Source organism: Schistocerca americana, chromosome 8 (genome assembly GCF_021461395.2).
Source record: "Schistocerca americana isolate TAMUIC-IGC-003095 chromosome 8, iqSchAmer2.1, whole genome shotgun sequence".
Lineage (NCBI taxonomy): Eukaryota > Metazoa > Arthropoda > Insecta > Orthoptera > Acrididae > Schistocerca > Schistocerca americana.
The window spans coordinates 483,914,220-483,932,306 of NC_060126.1; the positions used below are offsets into that span (position 1 = coordinate 483,914,220).

The window sequence follows — 18,087 nt, forward strand, 5'->3', positions numbered from 1 at the left end:
GTACACCAATGAACCTGCAGTCTCTCAGAAACGAAGTCCGCCATTTAATTAGCCATATACTTAGCTTACAAAAGTCATGGGATAGCGATATGCACACATACAGATTATGGTAGAACCGCGCACACATGGGATAAACAGGCAATGCACTGACGGCGCTGTCATTTTTGCTATGGTGATTCATGGGAAAAGTTTCCCGACTTGATTATGACCGCGCGACGGAAATTAACAGAGTTTGAACACGGAATGGCAGCTGGAGCTAGAACCATAGGACATTCCATATCGGAAATCGATAGGGAATTCAATATTTCCTGACCCAAAGTGACAAGAGCAACGGCCTTGCCGCAGTGGATATACCGGTTCCCGTACGAACACCGAAGTTAAGCGCTGTCGGGCGTGACGGGTACTTGGATGGGTAACCATCCAGGCCGCCATGTGCTGTTGCCATTTTTCGTGATGCCAATTGAGGAGCTACTCGATCGATTAGTAGCGGCTCCGGTCAAAGAAAACCATCGTAACTACCGGGAGAGCGGTGTGCTGAGCACACGCCCCTCCTATCCGCGTCCTCATCTGAGGATGACACGGCGGTCAGATGGTCCCGATGGGCCACTTGTGGCCTGAAGACGGAGCGCAAACTGTCAAGAGCATGCCGAGAATACCAAATTTCGGGCATTACTTCCCACTACGGACAACGAGCGGCCGTCGGCCTCCACTTAACGACTGAGAGCAGCTGCGTGTGCGTAGAGTTGTCAGTGCTCAAAGACCAGCAACACTGCGTGAAATAACCGCAGTAATCAAATACGTGACGTACCACGAACGTATCCGTTAGGAGAGTGCGATGAAATCTGGCGTTAATGGGCTACGGCAGCAGACCACCGACGCGGCTGCCTTTGCTAACAGCACACGAATCGCCAGCGCTGGTGACCACATCGGCTGGACGCTAGACGACTGGAAAACCATGGCCTGGTCAAGGTAGTGTACAAGCTGGTGGTGGCTCTATAACGGCGCGGACTGTGTTTACAAGGAATAGACTGAGTGTTCTGGTCCAGATGACTCGAGGATTGACTGGAAATGGCTATGTTCGGCTACTTGTAGACGATTTGCATCTATTCATGGACTCCATGTTCCCAAACAACGATGGAATATTTATCGATGGCAAAGCGCCATGTCACGGGGGCACAATTGCTCGCGATTGGTTTGAAGAACATCCTGGGCAGTTCGATCAAATGATTGGGTTTCTCAGGTCGTCAGATTTGAATCCCACTGAACATTCATAATCGAGAGGTCAGTTCGTACACGGGAAACACTTTCGCAATTATGAACGGCTAAAGAGGCAATGTATCTCAATATTTCTGCAGGAGACCTCCAACGACATGCTGAGTCCATGCCACGTTGATCTGCTGCATTGCGTCGGGCGAAAAGAGGCCCGACACGATATTAGGAGGTATCCCATGACTGTTGTCACCTCAGCGCACGGCATAACGTGACTGACCGATCGAGTTACCCACATAGTTTTAGAAAGTACGACAGTCCACGTCTTTAACTTAATTAATCCCGAGTCCTGAGACCATGAGTCTGATTAAACTACATTGATCACTATATAAGTGCAACGGTCTAAGGCGCGGCTGTCATGGACTGTGAGGCTGGTCCCGGCGGAGGTTCGAGTCCTCCCTCGGGCATGGGTGTGTGGGTTGTCCTTAGGATAATTTAGGTTAATTAGTGTGTAAGCTTAGGGACTGATGACCTTAGCAGTTAAGTCCCATAAGGTTTCACACGCATTTGAACATTTTGAACTATACAACTGCAAAATGATCAGAATATTCGTCGCAGACCGAAACGTTTCCAGAAAATTAAGTAGTTGGCCCTTGAGCAGGCGAAAGTGGTTACAAATTTTATTCTCTACTTCCTTTATCGTCATTCCGTCTTCCCAGGTGGCGGTCAGTTCCCAGTTTATAGTACAAAGACAATAATATTCTTTTCTCGTTTGATGCAAATGAATCAGTTCTATTTCGTTTCCATCGCATAGTTAGAATCTATCACTTAACCAAGCTCCATGGACAGCACTATCCTGCACAAAAGACGTTCGATATACTGAGCGGGCGGAGTGGGGGAATAGAGGTATGCGGGGCTCAGATAGACGAACCGCATAACTCCGGATTTGGGTAAAAAGGGGGTGGCTTAAGTCGGGCTATTGCTGTATTCACAAGTGCGACAGAGACGTCCTGTGTTCCCACGTGTTACCTCTCATTGACTGAAAGGTGTTCTGCATTTAAGATTTACGTACAAACAGGAAAAACTATATTAAGCACTGAAATGGAAAGGAAAGAATGCACTCGTATTTAATATCACGTTTCACATGTGATCAAGTATCATTAAGAAATGGAAGTTACAACACGATGTCAAGTAAGCAGCTTAGGGCTTGCGACGAGCTAGGGACGGAAATACTAAGAACGAGGAGCAAAACTGGATCGTGATGGCATCATACAGGACTTAGCATCTCGCCCTTTTATGCAGACTGCAGCCTGTGGTTATCTTTCGATTGCGTGCATCAAGTGTATCATTTACGTATAGTGAATACTAGACGCCATCTTGGTTTTAAAAGCTCTCACAAATTCTACGAAAGCGTGGGGCCTCAGAGCCAGACTTACTCCAACTTGGCACCCACAAGGAGACCCTCTGTGATGGACACTGACTACGCGTTCGCTACGTGTTGACTGCTCCAGGACACCGACAATACTTGCGCCGCGTGGCCCTACTGGGTACTGTTTAAAAAAATTCGTCCAAGAAAGGGGACACGAGACTGTCAGTCTGGGCACTATTTTCTATTGCCACTTTATACAGCCATTCGTACAAAAGCTATGTCCATCTTACAAGCCAGTTCTGACAGAATTCTCCAAATCTGTTAGGCCGCCATTATCTCGCTGGTCCTAACCACCAACTACCTCCCAGGAATGTATCCCAGCGCTCTTGGTGACCTTCTTCGAACCAAGAAACCACTCTAACAGTCACTGCTATTGTGGTAACACTTTATTTTTGTGAAAGCAGCTTAGTTTCATTCAGCATATCAATACACCATGTGATTCCACTATTTTTCAACAAAATCTCCGTTCAATGCGACCCCTTACGCCACCTTACAGGCGGTACCACTCAACTGGTCGGAGCCAACGTCTTGCTGCTTGGAGTGCATCCTTCATTCGGCCAGACAGATGGAAGTGGGAAGGTGTGAGTTCTAGGCTGTAGGATGGATGAGGAGGAACAGTCCAGTGGAGTATTGTGAGGTCCTCTCGGGTGCGCAGACTTGTGGAGCTCCTTGCGTTGTCACGCAGAAACAGAAGTTCGTTTGCATTTTTGTGGCGAAGAACACGGCACGCGGAAGATGGGATAGGTTTTGCGCGACATAGTTGTGAAGATGACCGGCGCTTCGCCCAGCGACTCGCCGTGCTTTTGTTCACAGACAAGAGCCTATGAATATCTACGATCCATAGGTTTTCCGCCAGAGAAACTCAATGACAGCTCTCTATTTGGAACTCGCCTCCGGCACAGACGCAATTTTGAAGATTACGGATAGTTCCGCCAACTATTGCAACTTGATGAAAGCACACGAGCTGATGTAGAAATATTCCTTGATGTCACACAACAAATTTTTCAACAGAAACTGTCCGAGAAAGAAAAGTGTGACATTACTTATGAAAGCCCCTCGTACAGTGTGAAAGGCATTGCATTAGAAATAACACGACTGGCATAGAGGGAATCATGAAAGGCATTTTCTGTCTCTCTCTCACCTCAGGGATACACAGAAAGTCGATTGGCAAAGAATCTTTATTTTCATTTATAATTTAATCCCTTAACAAAATAAATATAGCGTTCCATGTTTATCACACAGTCAAACGATGCAGTATCTTTCCATCTGTTTATGCGTATTACATTACAATTACTTATGTTTAGAGTCAGCCGCAATCTTTACACTACCTGCTGATTATCTCTAGGTTTGTGTGCATCCCGTAATAAGTTTATAACTGTGGCGCCTCTTCCTATCTGCGTCGTCTGCGAATATCTTCATATGGTTATGCACTGTGATTTAATTGTGAAATCTGCTCGTACAAAAATTTGTAAATCAGTTGCTGTTTACTAGGGTATTAACATTTCCTGTGGGATATGGATTGGGAGACAGAAGCTATGCCGAATTTTGCTACAGTATTATTGCATAACTGCCCGTACTCGCAGCTTTTAACATAAACTTATAGCCCTATTTCTGGCGTTTCTAAATGAATTCTTATGGTGTTCGTAAATTATATGTAAACGTATGTCAATATAGTCGATAAGAAGGAATATTTCAAATAAACAGATGAGTTGTGGAGTCATAGTTTCAGTTTAGCACCCGTGGTCGAGGGGTAGCGTTTTCGATTACTAACCAAAATGTCCTCGGTCCCGACTTCGAACCCCGCCACCGCTTAAATTCTGAATATAAATCATCAGCTTTGGCGACCGAAGACTTCCGGCGTAAGACGTCACCCTCATTCTGCCAACGGCCTTGCGAAGGGGCGACAGGGCCAGGGCACTCTCTTGACTTCGGGGAGGGAAACTGCCTCTAAGGCGGAAGAATACGCAATGATCAACGGCGTATGAAGAAGGCAATGGAAATCTGCATTAAGGACACATGATATGTACCCACAGGACATGTGGCCTGTAGTTGAAAAAGTCTCATGATGATTCAGAAATAGTCCCTCATTCTGGGGACTGCCAAGAGGGAAGTGACAACGAGAAAATTATTTGATAACCAATGAAAAGATAACGTACTGCGAGTCGGGGCGTGGAATGTCAGAAGTTTCAACGTGGTAGGGACGCTACAAAATTTGAAAAGGTAAATGTAAAGACTCACTCTACATATAGTAGGGGTCAATGAAGGAAAGAAGACAGGGATTTCTGGTCGGAAGAGTATAGGGCGATTTCAGCAGCAGCGGAAAATGATATAACGGGAGTAAGGATTCGTTACGAATAGGATGGTAGGCCAGAAAGCGTGTTACTGTGAACAGTTCAGTGATGGGGTTCTTCTCACCTGAATCGACAGCAGACCAACACCGACAACGATAGTTCAGGTATACATGGCGACGTCGCAAGCTGAAGATGAGAAGATAGGTGAGTATATGAGGATATAGAACGGGTAATTCGGTACGTAAAGTGTGATGAAAATCTAATAGTCGTGGTGGGGTAGATGAAAGGGTTGCGGGAGAACATGGGTTTGGTACAAGGAATGAGAGAGGAGAAAGACTGAGTTCTCAAATAAATTTCAATGAGTAATAGCGAACACTCCGTCCAAAAATCACAAGAGCAGGAGGTGCACTTAGAAAAGGCCGGGACATGCAGGAAGATTTCAGTTAGATTACATCATTGTCAGGCAGAGATTCAGAAATCAGAAAAAACTGGATTTTAAGGCGCACCCAGGAGCAGACATAGATTCAGATCAGAATTTAAGTGTGATGAAGAGTAGGCTTAAGTTTAAGACAATTGTCAGCAAGGATCAATGGGCAAAGGTTTGACAAGCACGAAGATAGGCAGTAGAAACTCTTGTCGTGTGTGGGCGGGATTTATTTTCTTGTTCTTGAAATGTAAGCCCAGGAAGACTTGTCTTGAACACCAACAAAACGGAACGTGGAATATCGTCGATGTTCCACTGTGCTGCAAGGGTGCTGCGAATGACAAACAAAAGGGCCCAGCTAAAAAAAAAAAAAAAAAAAAAAAAAAAAAAAAAAAAAAAAAAAAAAAAAAAAAAAAAAAAAGCCAATCCTGGTTGTGGGTCACATGGTGGGCAACAGTCATGTTGGTATCCCCCCACTGCCCGGAGGGCTCTCCAGACTCATATTCGGCCTGGAATCTTATTGACTGGAATAGAATTGTCCTCAGTGATGAGTCTCGCTCCGAACTGAAGCCCGATGACACGCGAGGACTTGTCTGGAGGTGTCCCAGACAGGTGTGGGATACCAACCCTACTGCTGCCCGCTGTACAGCCCGAAGACCACGAGTGATGGTCTGGGGTGCCAGATGATCCCTTTGGGTCTCACCTGCACAGCGGTACGTCGACGACATTCTACACCCCCTTTTGTTGCCCTTCGTGGAAAGCAATCCTGGGCTTACAATTCAGCAAAATAATGCCCGCCTGCACACGAAGAGAGTTTCTGTTGCTTGTCTTTGTACTTACCAAACAGTACTTTGCCCAGCAAGGCTGCCGGTCTCTCGTTTGCAGTCTTAGGGGCAGGGCTCTGCAAGCAGCTCTGGATTCTGACGATCTGACGTGACAGTTGGACATATTGTGACACGATATCCCTAAGAAAGACATCCAACAGATCTGTCAGTCAACGCCAAGGCGAATAACTGCTTGCATAAGGGTCAGAGATGGACCAACACGTTGTTGACTTGCTCAATTTGTGAACCCTTTTCTCTCGGATAAATTATCCAGTTTTTCTGAAACTGTAATCACTTATTTGCCTGTAACTGCAGGTCAATCTCCTGATTTCCGTCCCATTCGGATAATTCCTTCGTGATATGTCATTTGTTTGTCTTGTGAGTGTATTTAATTGGGTTGCACCAACCCTCGTCAACTCCACCTCTCTCACTAAAACACTACCGTCCATCATTGGCGTTCACAGAAATTTTTCCAAGATGGGGCATGATTCAAAAGTTGCTAATTTTGATGTAACTGATTAGGTGAGTCTGAAAACATATCATTCTCCAATAACTAAATTCGACAAGAAGTACACAAAATCTATTGTACCTCAAAAGATTTATAGTTACCTACTTGGTATTTTTAAGGTAGATTTCTCTGGTACGTGTACAGTAAACATACTTCAATGTTATAAACAAAGTACATGTGTTTATGTTATTCATGTGTTATACACAAAGTACATTTCTTTATATTCTTCATATGAATATTGAATCTGTCTGATTCATTGGTCTCCAATTCTATCCAGTTATCATTGAATCCAGGCAGCCAATGAGTTCTGAAATAAAGATGGAAAATATTAACAAAAAAATTATTCACTTCTACAATGCTAAATTGAAACAAAAATTGGAAAATAAGAACTAGGGAAAAAATCGGAATCTCCGAGAACTCTAACGTTCTGCGACTTAAAGTGTGAGTGTGGATTTGGGTTATATCGGCTTATTCCCCCAAACCACCTTCCATTTCTTTACGAGGTGACTTACTTTGAATTTGCAGCCACTCTTCTTTACTGAATAGCCGGCTGCTGGAAACAGTCATGACTTCTTCTCCATCGAATAACACTAGGTACAGGAATTTTTAGACTCTTTCTACTTATTAAAGAAGTAGATATACAAACTTTACTTTTCGTCAACTAACGATGTATTTGACTTCCACATACAATAAAAATCCCACTTTCCACATGAATATGAAACTTCCTGTAAGTCTCTCGTACAGTCGGACGTTAGAAACAAATTGAGTTACAGTTGAAAGAAAGTTGACTTGGATACCACGACGTTTCTTAACATGAATCATAAAATGAGTCTTGCCTCTAACAAGGTTGCATCAAGAGTCTACAAGAGCACTTTGTTCAACTGTTCTTGTTTTAATAATAATAGTCAATGACACAATAAGCACAGAGCTGCATATAAACTCCATGGTTCTTCCTAACACACTCACTAAAATACCTATGGATTGCCCGACAGCTACTTGTCGGTGTCGTCCGACCGCCGCTTCTACATTCTACATTCTTCCAGACTGTAGCGCCTAGAACCGCTCGGCCACCCCGGCCGACGATATTCGTATCCATCTCGAGTACAGATCAGTGCCGAAACCGCAGCCTCACTGCAGAAATCGTCTTGATTTTCCATGAACATAGTAAGAACTAAGAAACCCTAACGCTGGAGTATTCCTCCTCGTGGACGACAATATTAATTCTGCTGTTTGTTGGACTGTCAGAAATCCGAAATAATTCTATACTGAATAAAACGCCAGCCAGGCACGTAAGCCTCACTTAAAGGTAGCACACGCCTAAAACACTGGAAAGTTCGATCCGAATACTACGCCAGCACTTTTTGAATCTCTCGACTTTCAGTTCTACGAGAAAAAAACTCAGTTGATCACGAGTTAGCACCTTATTCTGGCTCCTGAAGTAGGCTACGAAAACACCACTCCTGCACTAGAGAGCCCACGCTTCTGTACCTGAGGTGGGCTGCCGGCTGACTCGTCCATTTTGCAAGCTGCAGACCGCTCAATGAAGTTACGAGGGGTGTTCAGTAATTAATGAAAGAAATTTTACTTCTGAAAGCAGGTTGGTTTTATTCAGGATTCCAATAAACCATATAATTCCCCCACTTTTGGCTACAAAACCCTGTTTTCCAACATAATCCGAGGACACACAATCTCCGTTCAATGCGGCGGCTTTAGGCTACCTTACTGGGAGGGCCTGTTTGTCTGCATGGTACCACCCTACTGGTCGACGTCAGAGACAACTTCTTGCAAAAAAAAAAAAAAAAAAAAAAAAATGGTTCAAATGGCTCTGAGCACTATGGGACTTAACATCTGTGGTCATCAGTCCCCTAGAACTTAGAACTACTCAAACCTAACTAACCTAAGGACATCACACACATCCATGCCCGAGGCAGGATTCGAACCTGCGACCGTAGCAGTCGCGCGGTTCCGGACTGAGCGCCTTAACCGCTAGACCACCGCGGCCGGCAAACTTCTTGCAGCATCAGTAACCTCCCCATCACCCGCGCACTGCTTCCCGCGGAGTGGAACCTTCAGTGGGCCAAAAAGATGGAAGCCGGGAGGTGTCAGATCCGGGCTGTAGGGTGGATGACGAAGAACAGCCCAAAGAAGTGTTGTGAGCGCTACCAAAAGAGATGGACAGTTGGGCGGCGAGGTGTTTGATTGCGACCCGTCAGTCAACTCAAATGAGAGTCCGTATGTTCCAACATTTTAGGGGTCACAGGTGTGTGTGTGTGTGTGTGTGTGGCTGGCCACCACGCAGGAGATCAGATATGTTCGTGTGACCTTCTTGCGATGATGCTAAACGCGCCGCCCAACGACTCACCGTGCTGTTGTTCACTGTCAGGTCTCTGTAGACATTCTCTAAGTCCCTAAGAGTATCTGCAACACACGCCATTTTGAAGGCTACGTCTGGTGCCGCCACAGGAGCTGAAGCGTGAATATTCCATGACGTCCTAGAACAAATTCCGCATTCTTTTCAACAGAAATTGGACGAGTAAAAAGATTTGTTGCATCATTTATTGAACACCACTCACATGTGACATTAGCTACCTGTCAGGGCTTAAAACGGATAGCACGATGTATTTGTGGCTGGATAGCTTGTTAATAATATGTAGCGCCGAGGGACATAGTGCATGACAACCTCGATCAGAGTTACATTACGCCTCTCTTTCGTGTGGAGTTTCCAAAGAGCAAGTTAAAGTGATGTCCTCGAGCCACAGTAAATCTCACCTCACTATTTTAATTGGAATCTCGAGTCCACATGGTCCTCACTCCTTTAGCCATTCTAGTGTATTGATGACATTCGATTGTTTTCTAGGCATTTTTATGTGTAAAAAAAAACAAAATCAAAATGTAAATTGTATGCAACCAAACCGCAAAGGAAACTCAATAAATTCATTTTTCCTAGCCAAGAAGTCAAAAAAATCTATCGGAAGAAGCACAGCAGTTCCGTTAAGTTTTCAATACACAAACCGAAATCAGTAAATCCATATACCCTATCCAAGTTGTATTCGTAAAGATAAGATTGCGGTGCTTAATGCTGTCTCTGACGTAAACTTCCAAAAAAAAACTTCCGTCACTGAGGAAAGAAAAAGTGCGATCTGTTGGTTCTTTGGTGCACTACAAAGCTAGGTCATTTGCTGTACTAGTAAACTAACAGCGCCATCTATTCGTTCTTTGCTGTACTACTCTGAGATGAACGTGTCACTGAGGTAAATATACGAACAATTAAGCTAAGTAAACTCCAAAACCTTTAAACAATTGTATCTTTTTTCTGTGATTAGTAAACGCGCAACCGAAATTTTTCAGAGCGTGCAATGTTCCCCACGCATTGCGTGATGAGGTCGCAAGAACATTAAACGATTTGGAATCACAAGGTGTAATTGAACGTGTGCAGGCTTCTCTCTGGGCATCACCCTTAGCAATTTTGCCAAAACCTTCCGGAAAATTGAGACTTTGTGTGGACTTCAAGGCAACAGTGAATCCACATCTAGTGACTGCAACTTTTCCTTTACCCCGCCCGGGTAAATATTTTTCGAAGTTGGACCTAGCAGATGCGTACTTGCAAATACTGGTGGACGAAGACTCCCAGTGCGTTTTGGTGGTTAACACGCATCTTGGTTTGTATCGATTCAAACGACTGCCATTCGAGTGTGCATCCGCCCCTGCATTGTTTTAGCAATATCTACAAACTGTTTGTGCGTCGGTCCCAACTGCAGCAAACTATCTGGACGATATTGTGATCTCCGGAAAGACGGAAGAAGAACATTTAGCCAATCTCAGAACATTATTTCAGGTCTTGCGACAAAATGGTCTTCGCTTGCGGAAGGACAAATGTGTGTTTTTGCTCGTGACTTACCCTATCTGGGACATGTACTCAATGCCCAAGGCATACATCCTAGTACAGAGCACCTCCGTGCCATACAAGACTTGCCTTCGCCGCAGAATTTGAAGCAGCTACAGAGTGTGCAGGGAAAAATGAATTACTATAATAAATATATCCCACACGCCTCTTCCATTTCAGCTCCGCTTCATCGCTTACGCCGTAAAGGTGTTCCGTTCGTCTGGAAGACGGAATGCGAACGCGCCTTTCGCCAGTTGAAATCGGCGTTGCTATCCAATACTTGCCCTACGCCATTCGATCCCCGGAAGCCCCTTTTGTTGATGGTGGATGCATCGACTTTCGGGATCGGTGCTGTGCTTGCGCACAAAGATGGATCGCACGGTCGCCCTACTGCCTTTGCGTCCAAATTGCTCTCGTCTGCGCAAAGAAATTATTCACAGATCGAGAAAGAAGCATTGGCTCTCGTATTTGGTGTTACTAAGTTTCATGATTTCTTGTGTGGTCGTCACTTTACCATCATCACAGACCACAAACCTTTGACATCGCTTTTTCATCCGAACAAGCCTGTACCTCCACGTACAGCGCAGAAATTCATTCGCTGGTCTATTTTCCTCTCGCAGTACCGCTACGATATCTTGTATCGGTCCACTGCTATGCACGGAAACGCCGATGGGTTGTCCCGTTTGCCTGTTGCTGAGGACAGAGCATTAGATTCTTCCGAACTTGCTTGCATGTTCATTGATGCGAAAACCGATGACGTGGTCGAATCGTTTCCGATTGATTTTCGTCGTGTAGCTACAGCCACAGCTGCTGACCCTGTCCTTGCTACCGTTCTGCGTTTTGTTGCTACGCAATGTCCCTTGTCAAAGTCACGGATCGGGGATCCGTTGGTTCGGCGATTTTTTGCTCACAAGGAGAGACTTTTTGTACAACGTGGTGTTTTGCTGTTGCGTTCTGATAATGATCAGTCCAGGGTCGTGGTCCCACGTTCGTTACAGTCCTCTGTCTTACGGCTTCTCCACCAAAGACATTGGGGTATAGTGAGAACGAAACAACTTGCTCGTCAGCACTGTACTTGGTTCGGAATCGATGCTGCGATTACGAATATGTGCTCTTCTTGCATGGCGTGTGCCGAACAACAATCCGCACCACCGCGGAAATTCTTTGCATGGCCAAAAGCCACTTCCCCTTGGCAACGCTTACACATCGATTTTGCTGGTCCATTCTGGAATGCTCAATGGTTGGTTGTGGTAGATTCATTCAGTAATTTTCCTTTTGTTGTCCGGATGTCTTCTACGACGTCATCTGCCACGATCCAAGCGTTATCTGCTATCTTTTGCATTGAAGGTCTTCCGCAGACTATTGTTTCCGACAATGGCCCACAATTCAGAATTTCAGTCATTCTGCAAGGCCAATGGTATTCAACGTCTGACATCCGCGCCGTTTTCGCCTCAGTCAAACGGTGTCGCTGAACGATTGGTCAGGACTTTCAAGTCACAGATGATGAAGTTGAAAGAGTCGCATTCTCGGGAGGACGTGTTATTGCTCTTTTTGTCCTCGTATCGCTCAGCCCCGCGATGGTCGCTCGCCAGCTTAGTTGCTCCACGATCGCCCTCATCGAACCTTGATGTCTTTGCTACATCCGCCGCATCAGGTTCCTGTGAAGCGGCAGACACCTGCTTTTGCTCCAGGCGACGTTGTCTCCTACCGCAACTATCGAGATTCACGGCGTTGGCTCGCAGGGCGCATTCTTCGCTGCCTCGACCGCGCTATGTATCTGGTTTTGGGGGCCTCTGGTGAGGTGCGTCGGCATCTCAATCAGCTGCGCCTCTGTCGTCGCACGGGATCTGCCGCTCCCCGTCTGCTTTCAGCGACGGTGCCGTCCGGTCAGCGCCCTGGGGACCCATCTACTGGCTCGCTTCAGCCCCAGGTGTTACCGACGCTGCCTTCCATTTTTCCCCATGGCGATGCGCCGCCGCCGCAGCCGCCGCCGCCTGTTCTCCCGCCGGCGACGCCCGCAGTGGACGCGTCGCTGCAACCGCCAGGCGCCTCCCTGGGTCACGCGCCGCCGATCGCTTCCCGTGACCAGTTGTCCTCCGCCATGGAACTCTTGCCCGCTCCGGACCAGATGTCGTCTTCGCCCGTCGGGTGCCCCGGCCCGATGGAGGTCGACCCTTCGGCCCCTCCTGTCTCTCTTCGGGCGCATACACCGCATGTTGGTGTGCACCCTGGAGCCAGTCAGGCGTTTCCTAGCTCCCCTCGGACCGAATGGCAGGGTGCGGGTGGCACAGCCTCGCCTGTTGTTAGGCTCCCCACCTCGTCGTATACGTCAACATGGGGTCCTCCCCACGGCGGGCGGAAGCCATATGCCACAACCGTGCGCCGATTTGCGGGGGAGGAATGTGGTGTCACCGCCAGACACCACACTTTCTAGGTGGTAGCCTTTAAATCGGCCGCGGTCCGTTAGTATACGTCGGACCCGCGTGTCGCCACTATCAGTGATTGCAGACCGAGCGCCGCCACACGGCAGGTCTAGAGAGACTTCCTAGCACTCGCCCCAGTTGTACAGCCGACTTTGCTAGCGATGGTTCACTGACAAATTACGCTCTCATTTGCCGAGACGATAATTAGCATAACCTTCAACTACGTCATTTGCTACGACCTAGCAAGGCGCCATTACCAGTTACTATTGATGCTGTAAAACTTGTACCGTCAAGAGCGATGTTCACCAATTATGGATTAACGTTGAGTATTCCAGCAGCTACGTACGTTTTTTGCTAGTCTAATTTCCTTGACCTTTTCCAGACCTCACGCCAGCCAGCGTGAGCTAAAACGCGTGCCTTTCGTCTTCCTCTCATAGTGGGTTGGCTCTCTTGCCAATCCACAACACTCTACATCACTGATAATCAGTTTTTGGCAATTATTTTCAATGTAAAGATACGACGCTTTTGCAGTTGTATTATTAGTTTTGATTTAGGCCTTCCAGTCGATCAGACTCTAGACTTTTCAGTAACCATTTCTTGCTGCCACTGGTAGACCTACTTTAAAATTTCTTCCGGTATTCTTGGATGTTTTCTGCAACAGATTTTGGGAAACACTGACCTTGGCGGGGAAATTACTCGGCCTTTAGCCGGCTTCTTATGTCCAGACCACTGTCCATTTAGGAGGATCAGGGAAATGCTGGCCCATCAACTCCAGGTTGAAAAATGCACCCTTCCCCCAGAAACCGACCATCTCGTAAACAAAAGCCACAGGAAGATCGCACGGGGGCGACCAGTAAATGAAATGTTACATCCCCTCACTTGATCCTTCTATTGACGATATGTAAAAAAAAAGATACCATGTGTTTTGGATTGTCTACAGGGCTTTAATGGCGAGCATTATTCAGAGCTGCATACGACGAAATAGGAAGTTGGGACGAATTAATGCACGTGATTTAAAAAAGCACTATTTGAAATGAAATAATTTACTTAGCTTATTTCCTTACTATTGTCTTCTCGAGGTTACTGTAAACTGGCTCGAATTCAGGATGTGTTCCAGCTTTACTAAAATGACTCTAGATTTTTGATTATTCATGCACAAATTTTATAAATATACTGCAGATCCTCATTGGTTTCATCAGTTACGTAATTTATTGATTCCATAACAGTCTCCATTTTCGAATAGTACAGCACCTAAAATATGCATATAACATAACAAGACACATCACAATACCGAGCACAGCATTACAGATCATAACACACCACAGCAGTGTTAACACGACCTACTCCATTGCAGATCGAGCATGACCCGCGGCAAAAGTGAAAATAAAGTGACCAGCGATTCTCAGCTCGCTACATAAAGATAGTTACGATAATATACGATCGTTATACTCAAAGGTAAAAGTTATATGTCGTTGATACATTACAAAAGTCACAGTACAGATGCTTTTCAAATAGTAGTACAAAAATCATATAAATAATAACAGCTATTATTATTTTGATAATTACAGAAATTTTCCTTGAAATTAAACCAAATTATGTTTAATATGACTTTTAGTTGTCTGATTCTTATTTTGTAATAATTTCTTAGGCACATTTTTCGAGTTTGTACGCAAGGAAAATAATACTCTACAACAAACAATCCTGTTGCAAGAACATCCGCAACTGAGCATTATAGGAGAGGTTGAAAATTCTCCCTGTTCTGCGCTCTTGGGAGCACACCGCGACTGGTACACGCGGCGCTCGGGGACCACAGCACAGCTACGACACCTGAAGATGCACTTATAACAGTCCGAAACCAGTCGTGTGAAAATAAATAAATTTACAACTGAAGCGTTATTTTCAACCTCTACTCTACAACATATTTAACCGCAACCAAAATACAAAATTTTTCTTGACATCTGAAGCATTTCAGTGTATTGAGTAATACAATTCTGTGAGTGTATCAGAAAGTACAATATGTAGCGAAAGTGAGCCATTAATCAGGTCCATAACAACCCTATACACAGATGTGTAGCTATTATAATGAGACCAATTGTATCAGAACGAAAAAATAGATTTCATATTTTATCATTCTACGTAATGGAAGCTCGGTTAAAAATTTGCAACCACCATTCCCTGATTCAAAATTTAATTGAAAAAACTGGAGTGACGCCCAAAGCGGGGCAGGTTTCAGTATAATAACGCATCATATAGACAGTAACAAATAATAAAAATAATTTAATATAAATAATACAATAACAGGAACTGATGAACAGGTTAAGCATCATTCGCAAATTCCGATCAGGTACCTCCACTTAGCCACACTTCGTTGCATGCCAGACACTGACGCTAAACTTATTATATGGGAGTCATGCCTCGAATAATCTATTTCGTTGGTAATAACTTCCCTTGCGTAGTCAATAAATTATTTTTGGAGCACTTCTTGCAGAGAAAATCAGCGGTCCATGTAAACTACTTTAAAATACCAGAATGAGATTTTCACTCTGGAGCGGAGTGTGCGCTGATATGAAACTTCCTGGCAGATTAAAACTGTGTGCCGGACCGAGACTCGAACCTTGCAGAACTAGCGCTCCTGAAAGAAAGGATATTGCGGAGACATGGCGTAGCCACAGCCTGGGGGAGGTTCGCAGGAGAGCTTCTGTAAAGTTTGGAAGGCAGGGGACGAGGTACTGGCGGAAGTAAAGCTGTGAGGACGGGGCGTGAGTCGTGCTTGGGTAGCTCAGTTGGTAGAGCACTTGCCCGCGAAAGGCAAAGGTCCCGATTTGGGGTCTCGGTCCGGCACACAGTTTTAATCTGCCAGGAAGTTTCTTTACTTTAAAATAGATTTAAAGCAGTATTGACCGCAATAAAATATTCATTTGTAATTTAGCGTTCGGGGAGCGCTGACACCTGTTCCTTTCACCGCTACCTCTGCCATTATGGTATAAATGGTATGTAGATAGTCACATTTTCACCGAAACCATTTACCATTACGAATAGGCATTTTATTGCGGTCAATACTGTCTCTAGCCTAGACTGCCGGGAAAAAATGGCAACACCAAAAAAAATTGATGTAGAGTAATGAAATTTCGGGGACACGTTTGTCTAGATAACATATTTAACTGGTTAACATTGCAAGGTCACAGGTTAATGTAAGAGCTAGATAATCCATTGCATACGTGAAATGATGGTACATTAATAAGCGGTATAACCACTAGAATGTTGAATGCAAGGCCGGCCGGGGTGGCTGAGCGGTTCTAGGCGCTACAGTCTGGAACCGCGCGACCGCTACAGTCGCAGGTTCGAATCCTGCCTCGGGTATGGATGTGTGTGATGTAATTAGGTTAGTTAGGTTTAAGTAGTTCTAAGTTCTAGGGGACTGATGACCTCAGAAGTTAAGTTCCATAGTGCTCAGAGCCATTTGAATTTTTGTTGAATGCAAGCATGCAAACGAGGATGCATTGTGTTGGACAACTGCCGGATGTTAGTTTGTGGGATGGAGTTCCATGCCTGTTACACTTGGTCGGTAGTGCAGGGACGGTTAATGCTCATTGCAGATGACGGTGGAGTTCTCGTGCGACGACGTCCCATATGTGCTCGATAGGAGACAGATATGGTGATCGAGTAGGCCAAGGCAACATGTCGACACTCCGCAGAGTACGTTGGGCTACAACAGTGGGATGTGGGTGGGCGTTATCCCGTCGGGAAACAGCCTCTGTAATATTGTTCATGAAAGGCAGCACAACAGAACGAGTCACCAGACCGGCGTACGAATCTGCAGTCAGGGTGTGTGGGAACACCACGGGAGTGCTCCCGCTGTCATACGAATTCGCATCCCAGACTATAACTCCAGTTGTGGGTTCAGTGTGTCTAGCACGCATACAGATTGATTGGAGGCCCTCAGCTCATCGCCAAACTAACACACAGCCATCACTGACACCGCGGCAGAACCAGCTTTCATCAGAAAACACAACAGACCTCTAACCGTGCCCTCCAATGAGCTCTCACTTGACACCACTGAAGTCGCAAATGGCGATGGTTTGGGTCTACATCCACATTTACATTGTTACTCTGCAATTCACACTTAAGTGTCTTGCGGAGGGTTCATCGAATCATTTTCATACTACTTCTCTACCATCCCATCTACTGAAAACAGAAGATGACAGACTAAAGGTCGAAATACTAACTGTCTTATTCCAAAGCTGTTTCACAGAGGAAGAATGCACTGTAGTTCCTTCTCTAGAGTGTCGCACAGATGACAAAATGGTAGATATCGAAATAGACGACAGAGGGATAGAGAAACAATTAAAATCGCTCAAAAGAGGAAAGGCTTCTGGACCTGATGGGATACCAGTTCGATTTTACACAGAGTACGCAAAGGAACTTACCCCCCTTCTTGCAGCGGTGTACCGTAGGTCTCTAGAAGAGCGTAGCGTTCCAAAGGATTGGAAAAGGGCACAGGTCATCCCCGTTCTCAAGAAGGGACGTCGAACAGATGTGCAGAATTATAGACCTATATCCCTAACGTCGATCAGTTGTAGAATTTTGGAACACGTATTATGTTAGAGTATAATGACTTTTCTGGAGACTAGAAAACTACTCTGTAGGAATCAGCATGGGTTTCGAAAAAGACGGTCGTGTGAAACCCAGCTCGCGCTATTCGTCCACGAGACTCAGAGGGCCATAGACACGGCTTCACAGGTAGATGCCTTGTTTCTTGACTTCGCAAGGCGTTCGATACAGTTCCCCACAGTCGTTTAATGAACAAAGTAAGAGCATATGGACTATCAGACCAATTGTGTGATTGGATTGAAGAGTTCCTAGATAACAGAACGCAGCATGTCATTCTCAACGGAGAGAGGTCTTCCGAAGTAAGAGTGATTTCAGGTGTGCCGCAGGGGAGTGTCGTAGGACCGTTGCTATTCAAAAGATACATAAATGGCCTTGTGGATAACATCGAAAGTTCATTGAGGCTTTTTGCGGATGATGCTGTGGTATATCGAGAGGTTGTAAAAATGGAAAATTCTACTTAAATGCAGGAGGATCTGCAGCGAATT

The 18,087-nt window shown here is 45.4% G+C and overlaps 1 pseudogene; it reads left to right on the forward strand.

The window, feature by feature from the left end:
- The first annotated feature begins 326 nt into the window (after positions 1–326).
- Positions 327–444, forward strand: LOC124546141 (annotated as a pseudogene).
- Positions 445–18,087: the final 17,643 nt, after the last annotated feature.